The following is an 18,441-nucleotide window of genomic DNA, read 5'->3' as shown; positions in this document are numbered from 1 at the left end:
AACCCAGGTATGCACCCTTTACTAGGAATCAAACCTGAGGCCCTTCTGTGTGCAGGCTGGTGCTCTAACCACTTAGCACACTGGCCAGGGCTCTAATGCATTTTTAAAAATCCTCACCCTACCCCCAAGCCCCAAGGTATCTGAGGTCTTTCCAAGTACTAAAGTAGAATTGTATGGCTTCACTGGGAATTATTTGATACACTCCTTTTAACTCCTGGGTTCTTGGATGTCCTTAGCTTTCACAGGTTTGCCTCATAGCCATTTCATAGACTCTCTGTAGGATGAAGATCTACTTTAGAGAAATACTTTCCACTTAATCCTTTCCCTGGAAGCAATAGTCTTTCAAGTTTATCTTCCACCCAGTGCCAACACCAATCTATACTGCACCTTTCTGCAAATTATGATAAGATACTCTCTAACTGAAAGAATTAGAAAAAATGCCCTTCTGAGTAAGGAGGAGCAGGCGTATATATAAAAGCTGTTTCCAGGGGTAATACAGGGCAGCTTTGGGGAGAATGACTGTGAGAATGAGCTGGACTTCATTCCTACTGTACCCTCTTCACAGGATGCTATTGTTCAGGGCACATCATTTCCATTAAATGCAGCAGCCCTGCTTCACAGTGTGTCTGTTTGCTTCCCAGGCTTCATGTGACCTAAACTTCTTCGTGGCTGCCCAAGGTCAACTCCATAAGCAACTCACCATTCTTTGGGAATTTTCTCAGATTTCTCCAATATCTTTCTGCCTCATGTTTTCAGAGCTCTGCCCCGTACTTTCTAAGATGATAGCCTCGGTCCATTCTACCTGAAGAGTAGCATAGTTAGATATTAAAGGGAGTCTCAAGAAGACCAATTGGCATTAACCCAAGGAAGTAAGTAACTGCACTATTAGACATTTAAGTAAACAAGCTTTTTTAGAAGCACTTCTTATTGATATCATTTGGGTGAAGTTAACAGTTGGAAATCTCAGTTGAAGTATCCATCTCCCTCTGGTGAGCCTTCCTGGAACCACTCATGCTGAGTAAAGGAAGAGGAACTTGGCATATCAATATTGATGAGCAAACACCTAAAAGTAATAGGAAATATAGTCTGTTGAGTATGTCAGACTTAGAAAATTACATTAACTAGTACTTTAAAAATCATTAGTAATTAGTACTGTAAAATATATTCATTTATCACTAATAAAGTACTTATATATGCTTTATCTTTTTTAATGTTGAAAGTAATTCTATGGGAGAGGCAAATCAGGCATTATTATTGCACAATGCAGATGCTTTTTAAACAGCTATATTGGTCCGTTAAATAGAAAATATAAGATTCAGCCTGTCACCAAACATTGTCTAGGGAAGACAAAATTAATTCTAATAGAATTTTAATAATTTATTTGTATTCACCATAAATTACATTACTAAAATCTGAACAAATGTTGAAAGGAAAAGAACAATTTTTATCTGGGCATACCAAAGACACAGATAAATTTAAAGCAGATATAATCAAAACATGATAGTTTTTCATTTCAAAGCAGTGGTTCTGTTTTGTCTAGTTATGAATCAGAGCTAATGAAGTATATGAACACAGAACTAACACTCTAAATCAAACTTTAAACATATGCTTTGCTATTTTGTTAGCAGTAGCTGTAAATAATTTGAAGACCTCTATTTTGCTAAAAAAAAAATAGGGTCTGTCCTTTAGGTTTTGAATGAGCCATTAGCACTTTACAAAGAATTAGACATAACTACAACATTAATTGCATCTAGTGGCTACATGAGAATTTTTATTGTACACTCTTTTGGGAAAGATTTCTTAGTGATAGTTCATGCTGGAAGTTGACAAAGTTCTCAACCTGGTATGTATATACACATTTTAGAACAACATTATATTAGAATAGCTCAGCAGTTAGCTATACATAAAAAATAGGACATTCCTGTAATGTAGTATTCTCTAATTTTATTTAGAGCAATTTGTTTCTTCTCCTTTTGTTCCTTGTTTTCTAAAATTATGAAAGCAGAAGTAATTAATGGGTGCCCCTGAACATATTCAGAAAAATATATCTTTGAACTGGAGTATGATGAAAATTTAAAACAAATTTTTCTGAAGTGATATTTCCAAACCATATTGTATTTGTGAGTGTAAAGAGGTTACATACAGAAAATGATATAAAACATTGTTCAGATTATTCAGAATGTTTTCTCAGCTTTTATATTTCATTATAAAATTTAAGGAAACATTTCCCCATATGACCGTAGTTGAGAATTCCTAGAGTATAAGGTGACAGTCACACAATTCTGAAAATCTTTGGAAATTGTGTTTTGTCTAACTATGAACACTCATATTGCTCATTATGCTGATGTCAGAATCATAAAATCCTTGATCTAGATGCAAACAATGTGTCCTGTTATTCTACAAGGTTGTATTTATAGCCAACCTTTCCCTGAGAGCTTTTGCCCTGTTTAAGACATTTATCTAAAGTATTTTCTGTGCTCCTTTGAAATTTTCACTAAGGATTATTGTTGGTGACCTTGGAGAATCTGAGCTCTAAACTCTGAGACAGGTCACAGTATCTCAGAGTCAGAGACTCAGAAGAACAGTGACGGCTGAGAGGCGGGTCAAGCATTTTCTTTCTCTTCCCCTGCTTCTTAATCTCTTATCCTCCAGGAGGAGTTCTGAGACCATTGATAGACATCATAGCTCATGGGTCTAAGCTTTCCTACTGCAAGGAATTCTCATTATTTCAAGGGCTTTTAAATCAGTAAACAGTAGAAGACAATTACTGTATAGATTGGTTTAATTAGTTTATTTGATGCCCAGAGCATGTAAATTTGCAACCAGGTTGTTTCTGCTAACTATAGAATCATAAATTAATGACAGTGTTCTGGATGAAAAAGATGATGCTCTGTGCATGCTAACCTCTTAGTACAATTCTAATGGATTAGGAAGAGGATTGGCATCCATTGAGCCTTTTACCAAGAGGCTTCTCACATCTTGACATTTTTTTTTGAAGATCATAAACCGTAATTTTTTACCATCTTTTTTATTAGTACATTTCTAGTTTTCTATTAAATGACCTGAATGAAAATATTGCTATATAAAGCTACCAAAAATTTGTATATTAAATAAAATTTATTTATTCTCTATGCTGTCTTTATAATCTATGAAACATTCTATATCAAATTAAAAACAATTTTTGAGGGCCTCGGACTTAAAAAATGTTTCCATATTTTTAGTATACATGTTTAGTGGCTTTAAATGATGTTTCCAATTTGTTCATGCAGTGTGACACCTCACTTTTCTTGTCATCCCCACTTTTTACTTACTTCCCCAGTAATGGAGCAAAAAAAGCACCCATTTTCTCCTTTAGAAAATGTCGGTCTCCCACAAATGCAAATTAGCTTGAGATAAAACTAACAAAAGAGAAATAGGAGGAAACAAAGAAAGAGAATTTTTTACGCCTGTGACTGGTTGAGCATTGTTCAACATGTAGACGTAGTCACTTTATTCCCACCATGATTTTTAGAAGTTGTGACAAGAGCCATCCACATCCTTTTGTGTGTGACTAGTGGCACATTTGTGAGATGACCAGCTGGGGTTGGGGCTATAACTAGGAGCAGTTTTCTTTTTGTGAAGTTAATGGGCACATATGGGAACAGAACAAGCTTTAGCAGTTTTCTGGGCTCCTCCCTCTTCCCTAGCCATGGATTTGAAAAATTGCCATTGAGACTAGACTCAATAATTTTTAAAATGCTCCTCTCTTTTATATAACATATTGTCATTTATAGAAGACACCAGACATGAGTTAAATTGAGTTGAAAAATGAAATTAGACCTGAAGTCTTTACTAATATTTTGAATTTTTATTTATTTTTCTCCACACTATCCCTAACTCTTCCTAATCATTATATATAGTGTCTTTCTTTAGAGGTCTGATTGATGTGAGCTAATATGATAATATTTTGTGGGACCATAATTGTTTACAGTAGAAAATAAGACAATTGACTCAATTCTGTAGCTTCTGATCGATGAAAGCCTACTGGAATTCTCAATGTTTCCTGGTGAGCATCTCTGAAAAGCCTATTTCTTTTGGATATGCTCTTTTTGACTCTTAGTGTCAAAAAATGAGCTTTGACTTAGTATAATAGTCTTGATCATTTAGAACAATAAAAATTGTGCAGAAGCAACTAGAAAACAATTTTTTTTCACAATGTTCATAGGACTTTCCAAGTTGAACCCTTTAGCTCCAAATTTGAACTAACATTTCATTGTAAAACTGAACACCCATCTTCTTATGCTAATTGGTTTGCAAATGGTCTGTCAATGTCAGAGACCTACCTACCTCCCCCCTCTACCTTTTTGATTCTTTGATTATTTATCTGTGAATCTTTGGACTAATAATTAGAAACAACTAATTTAGAAAACATGTACTGAGTGCTTACCATGTGACATACATTTGTCCCAAAATCTTTAAATGCATTATCTCATTAATTCCCTCAATGACACTGTAAGGTAAGTGTTTTTCCCATTTTACAGATGAGAGTATCAAGTTTGGAGTGGTTAATGTTAACTTACCTAATGCCATGTAGGTAAAAATAGAAGACTTGTTCTAACTCTAGAAACCCTTTGCTTATCTGCTCTGTGTTGTTGCTTATTTTCTTAATCTTATTTTAGTTTTTGTTTTCATTATGATAATATTATCTACTTAGGATTGTAGTTCACTGTTTAGGTAGGAAAATTTGTGTATCCATTAATTTATACATAAAATGAAAGAGCTGAATATGATTATCCTCACATATCTACTGGTCAATTAATTGATAACTGTGAAGAAATAGAGAATTTTGGCCAAGCTAGGGTTTCTCTGTGAGAGGCTTGGTAACCTTTGTGGAGACAGGAAAGGAACTTAGATGACAGTGGGAAGGAAAACAGGTTAACAGGCAAACAATTGGAGGGGGAAAAAAAAAAGGTGGCGGCCCTATGTAAAATCAAGGAATTAGAAAATTTTCTACTCTAAGACATCAGTAAATGTTTAATGGAATATATTTATTTTCTCATTATATTCATTATAATAAAAAATAAAATCCAGAGTGAGTGCTTTAACAGCACTCAGGATGCCGTGCCTCCTGCCAGAGAGGAGAGCCTGTGCTGAGCGAGGGCTCCCAGGATCACATGTGGTTCGTGGACTCAAGAATATGTTTGCTTTAGTCACTTTCTAAGTTAAATCTGAATGTCCTGGACACCACAATGTACGTTATCATTGATAATCCATTTTCATAGCATCCAAGTGATATTACAGGGAAGGCCCAGTTTTTACATTTTAAAATAAATAACAAAATCAAAAGTGTTATCATTAGGTGACAAAGGGGATGGCTTTGTACCTTGGATATCACTAGTAGGACTATTATTATTATAGGAATGTGCTGAGAGAGGCTGTTGGCATGCTAAAAATACACTCCTTTAATAATAATCCATGCATAAAGGACCATGAGAGAAGATATGGCGGAGACTTAATGAATTCTGGATATTCTCCATACTTACCATTGCTACAAATAAAAAAATAAATACATTTAAAATATTAAATTGTGATGGTTAAAAAAGAAAAATCTGTAATATGATGATGAACTTGAATCACATAAATGTGAAATTTCTTATTTGAAATGTGTTTTGTTTTATGTAAATTTAAAACAGATGCATGATTGTAAATACAGGGTAGTTGTAATATTCTAAGCACATATTTTAGGGACTTCCTCCCTTTTCCAAATCTCACTCAAGTGGAACATACACTCATTTCTGTAACAAAAATTCTTTCTACTCTATTGGCAAAATGAATAGCATCAACTCAAAATATTTAAAAATTTAGTCACATCCACATCCCGCAGCCTATAAGGAGCTTTCACGCTCTTGGGCTCGCTTTAGATCTTTAATACCCTTTCCTTTTGTGTCAAGGAGCTCACGAGGCGTAAAGAAGCACTGATAAACCAACCCACTTAGATCCCTTCCTGGGCCGTCACCTCTCGCTGCCAAGCGGCTTTAGGTGGTAACTGATCTGTGACAGGCTGCCAGTCAAACAGAGCATTTCTGAAAGCTGACACAAAAGACTGAACGCTGGAGAATGGATAGGAAAAATAAGAAAAGGACCCCAACTGTATCAGTGCCCCCCACTCCATCTCAGTCTGTTCCTCTTGGCTACCGCCCCCACCCTCCGACCCACCCCTATCCTCCCTAACCTTTTTTGGTTGGTTTCTCTCTTTTCTCTTCTCATTCTTTTCCCTCCCAACTGCCCGCCTCTTCCCTCCCCCAGCCCTTTCTCAGAGCACAGCCTTTCTCTGGCTCTCCCAGTCTAGCTCTCTCTTAGTCAGGTTCAAGGCAGGGCCAGCCTGTAGTGGAGAGATAGAGATCAGCAGCCCTTCCAAGCGGGACTGCCCCAGTGCACCGCTGATAATAGAGGCATAAGTGAGAGTGACAGTCAGATGGAAACTGACACAGGCCTTCTGTCAATGCCGCAGCTGCCTGTGGGACTGAGGAGGGAAGGGGGGTGAGGGTGGGAGAGTTGAGCTGAAATGTCAGGGCCAATAGCTGCACCAGCTCCCTATTTTTCTGTGGAGATGTCTTGCTATTCCACATGTGAGGCAGGGATTCTTCAAACTCCACAGCACTTACTGTTTCTTCTTGGCTAGTTTGAGTGTGTGAGCCAGAGCGGCTTACTTGGTGACATCCTCACTTAATTTCTTCTGGTGCTGTGCAGACCCGGTGCTGTGGTGCTGTGATTGTGTTTGACAGTTCTTGTTCTCACAGCCTTTTGAGCGTTTTAAAGATTGATAAATCTTGTCATATGAGAAACCTGAGTGATGCCTGAGTATTTCACATTCTTATAGCTGTAGATTATGTCTGTATTTTCCTACATTAAAACAAGGCTAGAAAATATTAACTGAGGAATATGGGCAGCAGCTTTTTTTTTTTCCCTCATGTGTAGGCTATGCTGAAATTGTCCCAAGCAACTGGCTTTTGATCTTGACTTTGGGAGTTCTCTGGAGAGAGCTTAAGTGGTAGCTCTTCTGTGATCATTATCCTCTTGATTTACAGGAGTCATGGTGATACCATTGTTCATCAATAGATCTCACATTTCTATTTCAGAAGGCAAACTATTTTATATAAACTTGTCTGAATCACACACACAGTATCCTATATAATAAAAGGCTAATATGCAAATAGACTGAATGGCAGAACAACTGAACAACCGATTGCTATGATGTGTGCTGACCACCAGAGGGTGTGCGAGGAACATGGCAGGCATTGGCCACAGCGGGATGGTGGAGCAGGCGAGTGGGGAGCCAGACCAAGGTGGGGCGCAGGTTGCTGTCACCAGGGCGAGCCTTTGGTGGTTACTGAAAATTATTTGCTTCTGTGTGCCACAGTCCCGCCTGGTGCTTGCACCTGCTGCTGGCACCAGCCCCGCTTGCACCCGTTGCTGGCGCTGGAGCTGCCGCTCACACCCACTGCTGGTGCCCAATGCTGGCCCCCATTGCTCGGCGCCATTAGCAGGTGAAAGTGGCAGCTTCCAGTCCTGATCACCCCTCAGGGTTTCTCCACCTCCCCCTGCTCCTGAGGAGAGATCAGGGCTGGCAGCCGCCTTGTACCCACTGCCAGTGACAGCTCTGCTTGCACCTGCAACTGGCTCCAGAGCCGCTGCTCGCACCCGCTGCTGATGCCCAGCACCGGTCCCAATCGCTCGGCACCTTCAGTGGGTGTGAATGGTGACTGCTGGCCCTGATCACCCTTGAGGGTATCTCCACCTCCCCCTGCTCCTGAGGGGTGATTGGGGCAGCAGCTGCTGCTCACACCTGCTTACTGTGCCCGCCCTGCTTGCACTTGCTGCTGGCACTGGCCCCAGTCACTTTGCACCTTCAGCAGATGCGAGTGGGGCCAGCAGTGCGTGGGAGCAGTGGTGGCAGGAGCGGGTCTGCAGGCAGACAGGGGACCAGAGGCTGCAGTGAGAGGGGCTGGGCAGGGCCATGGAGGATGGGCTGAGACTCACCCCTGTGCCTACCACAGCCTCGCAGCCCACAGTTCCTTTCAAGGTGCATGAATTTGTGCACTGGGCCCCTAGTATATAATAACAGCAACTGAAGGTGACTGTAGTCTCAGTTGTGTGACACTGATAAAATCCATTAAGGCTCAGTCCTGCTGAGCCTCTGCTGACATCTCCAACAGTTTAGCACCTCTAAAAGGCTACAGCAGCTTGAAGTTTGGAGGTTTTCCATATCCCAGAAAACAGAATTACCTGAGATTTTTAGCTCAGTCTATTACAAATAAATTCTGCTTTTCCTTCTGAGAAAGTTATTGGCCAGTTATCTTTTGGTTATAATATAACTAGAGGCCTGATGCATGAATTCGTGCATGGGTGGAGTCCCTTGGCCTGGCCAGCAATCGAGGCCTCTCAGGGACCACAGGAGGTTGACTGGCCAGCACCGCCCCCCCCCCAATCGGGGCCGAGGGTGGGGGGGTCTGGCTGGCCACAGGGAGGGACTGTAGGAGGTTGGCCAGCCGGCCACGGGAAGTTGGCTGTGGGAGCACACTGACCACGAGGGGGATGCTCCTGTATTGAGAATCTGCCCCCTGGTGGTCAGTGTGCATCATAGCAACCAATCAACCAGTCCCTCCCCCTGACTGGGCAAGATGGCCCTGATCAGTCCTGATCACTGCCAGGCCACGGACCCCACCTGAGTACGAATTGTGCACAGGGCCTCTAGTATATTATAAAAGCATTCAGAAAGATTTCCAGGTGTGTTGGAAAATAACAGTTGCAAAGTCTGGTTGCACCCTCTTCAGGGTGGGGGGTCCCCACTGGGGTGCCTGGCCAGCCTGGATGAGGGGATGATGGCTGTTTGCAGCTGGTCACATCCCCTTCAGGGTGTGGGTCCCCACTGGGGTGCCTGGCCAGTCTAGGTGAGGGGCTGAGGGCTGTTTTCAGGCTGGCCTGTGACTGAAGCTCCCAGCCTCTCCTTTTTTTCTTTTTTTTTATTCTGGGATTTATTTACCTTCTGTAATTGAAACTCTGTTGCCTTCACTGACCGTCCCAGCTCTGAGGCCGCGGCTGGCTGAAAGCAGGTATCTGGGGCTTGTTTGGCTTCTATAATTGAAACTTGGTTGCTTTTGGTGCTGTTGCTTTCAGAGCTCAGAGCCGTGCCGCGGCAGGTGGGGAACCTTGGCTTCCTCCATCACTGGAGCAAGCAGATCTCCTGCTTGCTTCAGCTGTGTGGCTGCTGGCTGCCATCTTTGTTGGCAGTTAATTTGCATATCTCGCTGATTAGCCAATGGGAAGTGTAGCGGAGGTATGGTTAATTACCCTTTTTGTCTTTTATTTGATAGGATAAGGGTAAATCAAATATCTATACTAAAGAAGATGGGTACAGAATAACTTAATTTCTCTCTTCTTGTGTAGGTAAATGAAAGTAAGTGATAATGAACATATTAGATGATATAAAGATTATTTACCTGACAATTATAAAACCACTGCCATAGACACACACACACACACACACACACACACACACAGAAATATCCCATGGGAGAATATTGATTATTTTTAATCATCTCATTTAGATTCTCAATGTAGTTTTTATGTGTCTTTCATTATAAGTATATCTTTTGGATATATATTTTGTTAAAGTTACAAAGCACTAAAGGGACTAGCTGAAGACAAATTGTAATTTTGTGAATTTAGGAAAAGGAGAAAAATTATGATTAAAAGAACTATATGCATTTATAATTATGGCTTATTTGTATTTTATTTGAGATCATCTGTCAGAAACCATTAATCAAGTCTCAGTATTTACAAAGTGCTCTATAACCATTATGCAAATACAGGCAAGAAAAACCAGCTCTGTCTGCGAAGGAGCTTTCCTAAGACATATAGGATTAATGACCTTTTATATACACCACACAAAGGCTAGAGGACAAGCATTGGCTAAGTGTATAAAATAAACAAATGCATGAAAACAACATCCTATGCCAATGAGTGACTAGAGTAGAAGGGACAGTTAGAATCATTAGTTAGAATGGAAGTGCCATGTTTAGAAACAGGAAAAGGGAAGGCTTTGCAGACAGGGTAAGATTTTAGGAACTGCCTGAAATAAGGAACAGAAGAGGAATTATGAACCAGTTCTTTCTATTCTCAATAAATGTGAGCATTTCTCAAGAACCTTTTCTAATCCTTGGTCTTTATATGTACCTTTTTGAAATAGACATGGTACCTCTGGCAGAGAGGTCATAGTGGAACTTTCAGCTGTAAAGTCATCAGAAACAAAAATTTATTGATGCATATTATATGCTAATAATGCTGTTGATGTTATTAAATTTATAACTTCCTTCAATCTTCCCAATAATTCTGTGAGCTGTCTTATATTCCTTATTTAATAGCAGAGAGAGATGTGAAATATTTTGCTTAAGAATATGTAGGAAGTGATGATAACCTGAGCAAACATCTAGAGTAATCAACTAGAAACTTGCTGAATGGAGGTTTCTGGGCCCCATCCAGAGTTTCTGATTCAGTAGGTCTGGGGTAGACTTAAGAATTTGCATTTCTGACAAGCTTTCAGGTTACACTGATGCTGCTAGTTTGGGGGTTGTAGTTGTGAAAAAAATAGAGATGTTAACTTTGTCCTCAAATTTTTGAATTAAGCAATTGTTGACATTGACCATGAAGGGAAAGACACAAGTAGAACAGAGTTAATTTCAGAAATAATACATTTAAGATAACTATTTGATATCTAGCTTGGAGAACCAGGAATGCAGCTGGATGTCTGTAGCCAATCTTGAGATAAAAACACAAGTCTTAGAATATACATGATATTTATGGCATCAATATGGGTAAGATCACTAATCAAGTATAGAGAGGACCCAGGACTGAGTTCTGGGGCACTTTAACAAAGGGTTTGTGAGAAAGAACTAAATGAGTAAAGAATATTGAGAGGGAAGAACCACTAAAGTAGGAGAAAACCAACAAGGTTCAGGGTCCTGGAAGCCAGGTGATCTGATTTTCATTTTTAAAGTATCCCTCTGGCCACTGTAATGAGAATAAACCTTAGTGGGCCATGGTGGAAGCAGGGAGACTAGTTAAGTGAATATTCCAGTAATCTAGATAGGAGATATATATTTTTTACTTCAGAATGGTTGCAGTGGAAATAGTGATAACGGCAGGTCTCTCATAAATTTTGAAGATAGAACTGACAAAATTTACAAAAGGATTGGTTGTGGGATGTGAAAGGTGGAAGTAACAAGATTTTTGGTTTGAACAACTGAAAATATGGGTTATCATTTACTGAGATGAGGGAGATATGAAGTAGGAGCAAGTTTTGTTGAAAAAAATGACGACTTAGATTTATTATATGTTATAGTTGTGATTTACATTAGACATCCAAATAAAGATGTGAATTTAACAGTTAGGCATAGAAGTGTGAAGTTCAGTTAAGAGGTTGAGTCTGGAAATACAACTTGGCTGCATGAGATTACCCAGAGAGTAACAGTGTATGGATAAAGGAAAGTAGCCAGGGTCTAGCACTTGGGCTTTCACATGTTAAAGAGCTTTCACATGGAAATGAAGAGAAACCAGTATAGGTGGCTGAGAAGGGGAAACTAGTGATCTTGGAGGGGACCCAGGAAATTGTGGTTTAGTGGAAGCCAAATGAAGCTTAGACTAGAATTGACCACTGACTTCAGCATTTGACATTGGAATTGGAAGGGATAGATTGTTGTTCTGTTGTAATGTTTTTATTTTGAGAATGAATTGGATTTCTGGGAATGTACAGTATATATTGCAATTTTAAATTATTGCAGTTTCTTTGTATTTTTAAGAACCAGGCTTTTCCTACAAATACCAGGCAAATTGCTCAGTCAGTCGTGCTGGTTGATCACCTCAGAATGAAAATGCTCACAGAAGTGCTGAAGTGTCCTTGTAATTTTATAGTCTTCGAATTGTGTTCCTAGAACCCCAATCATTTTCAAACTGAAGCACTCTCAAAATGTTGCAATTTGATGAGTAATATAAAACTATTTCAGTATTTTACAACTTCATATTTTCATATAATTCTTAAAGAGAACCCATGCCCATTTCATTTCCTAGTGTGATGGTATGTGATTAAAACTTTGGGTAAATCACATAGAATTTGATTTGAAAGATAAATAGAGGCATTCTAATTGGTAGTAGACCTTACAAAAATATAAAACCTTTGGTTAAAAGACTTTCTTGGTTTTTGCAAGTTAAAACAGACAAAACAAGAAATTAGCAGATGATTCTATGAATGATCTTCATGAAGTAGTGTAGCAGTACCAGGTATAACAATGTGACAAAAGAGAGACATAGATCTTTTAGCGCTGATTGAAGAAGTTGAAAGGGAGAAAAGCTAGTATAGCTATAATTTTCTCAGCTTCTCTCTTAGCTACAGAATTATTCAGAAAAACAATATGGGCTCATTTATATCCAGTGACCTTACTGTATGTCTCAGAGATATCATAGTTATCTTGTGCTATTAAGCTTTCTTTAGAAAATGTAAGATTAATATTAGTTTAATTGAAAGATTGAACAGAAACACTGACATCCATTCAACCAAATCATTAAATTCAACACTCCATATGGACACAAAGAATGTCTAATTCATCCAATTAAAATAATGTCTGTGCCCTTCAAAGGTGTATTGCCATAACAAGCGATGAACTACTTTTTAATAATGTTTTACTCTCTCCTCTTATGAAGACTCTAACAGAAAAGAAGTATTTTATTTAATGGAGTAGGTAACTTGGGTCCTAAGCCTATGTATCATATATTAAAAGGGAAAATAATAGAGTCTCCTTTGATAATGCTCCTGCTAGAATTTTTGGGAAAATAAATGTATTTACTTTGTTGGTGGTTCCACATGAGTTATTTTATTGGCAGGTTTATTTATTAATTATGCAGAGCAATGGTTTTGAGAAACTCAAGCAAGCCTACTGAATAATAGATAATGTAGTCTTCCTAGTAAGTCCATCAGGGATATTCAAGTTATTCCTGACAATAATAAAAACTGTTCTAAACAGAAATATCATAGGAAAAATATCTAAAACTTGAATTCAAGTGTATATTAATGTAAAATGATTTCTCTATTTATAAATGGATTGTAGAGAGAAAAAGGCCTCAATCTCAAGGTAAAAATGGAATGGACTTCCAGGGAACTCTAAGAAGTAGCATAAAGAGAAGATGGAGAGACCATCAAGTTAATTACTCTTTTTTTAAAGAAATAAACTGGAGATAGCATAGAGAACATTTAAGCCCATTAAAATTAAACATATTTTATAAGCAAATAGGTAGGAATCAGAAATGATGGAATATTAGTTCTAATTTTGTTTTTACCATTTTTCAAAGTGAGAAAGAAAGCCAAAAACTATAGACCATGACCTACATTTTTTTCTTTAAGGTAATATATACTATATTATATAAAATAGTTCATAAATAGAAAATAACATGAACTAGTTTGGGTCAAGTCCTACTAAAATATTATGTTTGCTACTATTGTTGCTGTGTTCACTAGACTGATCAATCAAAGAAATGTGAAAGAATTAGTGTAACTAAGTGAATATCCAACAAGGCATCTGAGAGTATTTGATGTTAAATATTGGGCTGTCTGGAGACATATAGGCAAGCAGGTTAGTAACTTACTCATTGATAATATTCTAAATGTGCTTCTTAATGAGTAGAAGTCTATAAGAAGGGTGATTCTTGATGGTGTGCTTTGGGCTCTGTCCTTGGGCATCCCTTGGTTAATATCTTCATTAATAATTTGGATTGAAAGAGTGAATGGCATGCTAATTACTTTCAAAGGTAATATGAAGGTAAAAATTCACTCCACAAAAAATTCATCATTGCTTAGCTAGTAAAAAGCACTATGCATTTATTAGATGAATGGGTTATTTCTCCAAATAGGTCTTAGGTTAAACAATGCATTGAATCTGTAATAAAAAATATTTAATTGGGAACAAAATAAAAACTCACAAGTGAAGGGTCATAGAAAAGGAGCATATATGCACAACAGATTTAGTCAATAACAAGATAATAAGCTCATTATTAGTTACCAGTAAGATAGGACTACCCATGAGGCACCTCTTTTTGCCACAGAAGCTAATCAGAGTTCTGGGCATATCCGTGTCTAAGAAAATATGATTTCAGAAGGGATGATCCCACCATCCCTGCAGGTAAGCTTATAACTGGAAACCTGTTCAGTTTTATGTGCCATTCTTTATATTGGACACGAACAAACCAGAGCACATCCGGGGTGGAGGGCAGTCATGGAAACAGCCACGTAGTTAAAATGTTTGTGTCACATATCTTCCTCTGACATTATAAATTTATAATAGTTTATATTAATTTACATTTTATGTTAATGTACAAAAAAATCTTAATTCCTGTCCACTAAAATGTTATGCCCAATCTATCATTTCATGGAAACTGTTTTCCACATAGTCACAGTGGCTTCCTTTCCAGTGAATCTAATACAGGAGAAAATTCTCACTTGTGACTTCTCAGGTGCATTTGACTCTAATAAAGACACTGTCCTTTCTGAAACTCTCCTTCCTTGGCCTTTATGGCACCACAGTCGCCTAATACTCTCTTTCTGGCTGTGGCTTCTCATCTTTCTTTAATGGCTGCTTCTCTGCCCTCCTTTAAATATTGGTACTCCTCTCTCCTGTGCCTTGTTTCCTCTGCTCGCGTCACTGCACCCCTTCATCCCTTCTTCCAAGCATCATCTTCAATCGCTATCCATGTGCTGCAGGCCCCCTACTCTGTGTATTGTTCTTAGACCTACCTCCTGAATTTCAGGCTCACCTATCCAGTGATCTGTTTGACATCTCCACTAGGATGGAAGCATATTTTGGTAAAAGTTGTGAGGGAAGGAACTATTTATTCCTCCAGTGCAAAGTTAGTCATTCCAACCTAGTTATTTTGTTAGACTACAGACAAATGAAGGCAGGCATGTTTTGTTTGAGGTCACATCCATAGCAACAGCCCATTGCCTGACCAAGTAGGATATTAATCATTACCAGCTAAATGAATGGCTGAATCAGTGAGGGAACCATCAAGCTCAGACACTTCACTGTAAATAAGTTTTCCACAGCAATTACCCCTGTCAAATCCATCATCTTTTACTACCTGGGATACAGCAATAGAATCCCAGTTGATCTCTTTGAAACTATCTTGCTTTGGAAAGCTTTCATACACCAATTCAAACCAAAGCTAGTTTTCTAAAACACAAATCTGATCAGATCATGCTTAAATATGTTTAATATATATCATTGGATTTTCACTGTTCTATGAGAGCTCTTCAATGTGTTTTGTGCTTTGCTATTTATGACGTGTCCGCCATCACTTTATATGCGATCAATACCCTAGGGCGTTTCACTTCTTTAAATGTGCCATACACTTCCACAAACCTCTATTTCCCCTGGCTTATGCCTTCAGGCGTTGGCATGAAGTTACTTCCTCTGGAGATTTCCTGACTTATTTATTTTTAGCCCAACTTTTCTTTCTTTTCGCTTCCAGGGATGCTCTCTACTGCCCTATCATAGCAGTTATTTTTAAAGATTTTCATCCCATTGTGTTTAATTATAAATATTTACTAGATTTCACTCGATGGAGGACAGGGTCAGAATGTTCCTGCTAATGGTTAGGTTCCTGGCCCCTAGTACAGTGCCTGGCACTTCATAAGTGTGTAATTGCTGAATGCATGAACAGAGCTATGATATTGTGTTCACAGTTTGTCCTTCCCATCCCTATTGGATAGTGCTATTCAAGAGTTGATGCAATTTAATGCATGACTAAGAAAACCAAACACCACCAAAATCATTCTGTTTTGAAGTGCAGTAGTATGTTTGCAGACCAGAGGTTTAATTAAAAATGAATGACTTATGTAAAGAAATGTAACAATTGGATTCACAGATATGTGGGCTATAGTCTGTTAACTCTTGTATTCATAATGTAGTGTGGCAAATAACATGTCTAAAAAGTGTTAGGAACAATATTTAAATAGGTTGGTATTGTTTCATGATTCGATCGGGGAACCCATTAAATAGATAAGTTGAAAGAAAATGACTAGTATGCCTTATGTAAAGTGTTCAGAATTTAGTATATAGGATGAATTTATTGGTTTATATATGTTTTAACTTAAATACTTTATTTACTCCTATAGGAACCCTGTGAGGTTTGTGGCAAAAAAAATAAGATACCCAGAAAAGTTAACCTGTGCAAAATAAACTAGTTGCTGCTAAGTGTCAGGGTTGGGCCTCAAACCTAAATCTTTTAACTCCTTACCCCATGTTTTATGCACCAGGCTAAATAGAGTATCTTGTAACACTTTACATAATTTTCTGGTCCATTTGCTCACTTGCTTCAGTAAATGGGCTCCTCCATTAGTGCACTTACCACTACATTTTGCCTTCTTTGTATCTCCATTTTAGCCCAGAGCAAACAATTCATTTCAAAAAACGTGGTTTCCATAAAAACGTTAGAAAAGTGAGGGAACAATGACCTCTAAAGACCCAACCATCTTTCTCTAGAGATGTTAGGGAAATGAGTTGTATAGAAAAGTCAGGTTTTTATTTTCTTTAATTAAGAGAAGATTGAGAACTCCATTAAAAAATGATAACATATATATGATGCTTAACCAAGTTCTAAATGTTCTACAGTTTTAGCTTATGTAATCCACAAAATAGCCCTAAGAAGTACCATTGCTACCCCAATTTTACAGATGCAGAAATTAAGGCACAGAAAGGTTTAGAAATATGCTTGAGGTGGTAAGTGGTGTGTAGATGAGATTCTAATCTAGACCTAATTAGAACCAGAGCCTGCTTTTAACCACTAGGAAACCTGTTTTTTAATGACTATTTTCTCTTGATTTCCTTAGATTTCTTAAATTAATTTATTCAGAAAACATTTATCAAATGCCTAGCCTTGATCAGGCACTGGGGGAAAAAATCAGATTTGGTTCTTGTCCTTATGGAGCTTTATTTCTAATGAATATTCTGTGTAGTAGATTTTTTTCTCTTCCTCAACTGATGTCTAATGGAGGTCCAACTATGTAAGGTGAAAAATTGCACAGTTGTTGTAGTATGGCAGGCAAACTCATTTAAAGTTTCCTTTTTATTGAAAAAAAAAGAGGCTGCATAAACTTGGATGTGCATTTTCTTTGTAAATATGGCATGAATAACTGAGATTGTAAGCAATAGGAGTGTAAATGGTGGAGATTTGGACAAACATGGGAAGTGTGTCAGTATATGTGTGTGCACAGGTGTGTGTGCTTGTGTGGTGTTGGTACAGAGGTTAACATGGAAGAAAGAGAAAATCAATTGCTTGTTACAAAAATACCAGTGTTGTAAGGAAAAGCTGACAAATGGGGAAGAGATAATGGCACATAATACAGGAAGAGAAAAAAAAGCACAAAATAAGTTTGAAAAACTATAGTTGAAGGGCTATGTAATCATATTTGAAAGTCATAAAAATCCTGCATTACCTTGTGTGCAGAGTGCTAGTGATTAGGAAGGAAAAAAGCTAGGAAACATTTATTGTTAAATTATTATTTAGCTAAGGCATTAGTCATGAGTAATTTTTGTTTTCTTTACTTTCTGTTTTTCCATGTTCTCCACTACTCTTTCTCCTCAACCCCCTTAGTGTAATTAGTCTTTTAGGGGAAGTTAAACATACGAGAATAGGGCAATAGGGCATACGGCAGGACCCTTGTCCAAACTATCTTCCCCACCTGACATTTTGTGGATCTGATTGCCTTTGTGTAAACTCTGCCACTGAGTGGCTGCACCCAGCATGTAAATCACATAAACTTCTGGATAGTTCAATATTGAAGATATATCAGAAAATTGGAGTAAGTTCAGAAAAGAGTGTCCAACTGAAAAGGAACTGGGGGAGGGGAATAACTTATGAGTTCATAAGAAGATAAACATATTGTGTGCATTATTCTAAACATATTACACAAAATTCTTCAATGGAAATATGTTAAATAATAAAGCTCATAATTTCAATGAAACTTTAAAATACATTCTAGCTGAGATAATATTTAACTTATTTAAAATTTGATTGTTGATTAGAAATTAGATATTAATGATTGCTGATCACCATTTATTACTGATGGTGAAAAATACTGTAACAGTCGTTTATTTTTTCTAGCAATTTTATAGAAATAGTATAATTTTTTAAAAAATATTTTTGTAATTGATTTCAGAGAGGAAGGAAGAAGAGAGAGATAGAAACATCAGTGATGAGAGAATCATTGATGAGCTGCCTCTTGCATGCCCCCTACTGGGGTTGGGCCTGCAACCGGGCAAGTGCCCTGACCTGGAAAGTGTCATTGGAATTAAACCAGTGACCTCTTGGTTCATGGGTTGATGTTCAACCACTGAGCCATGGATGCCTGGCATAAAT

The sequence above is a fragment of the Myotis davidii genome, unplaced genomic scaffold (genome assembly GCF_000327345.1).
Source record: "Myotis davidii unplaced genomic scaffold, ASM32734v1 scaffold269, whole genome shotgun sequence".
Lineage (NCBI taxonomy): Eukaryota > Metazoa > Chordata > Mammalia > Chiroptera > Vespertilionidae > Myotis > Myotis davidii.
Note: the sequence above shows the minus strand (reverse complement) of the source record.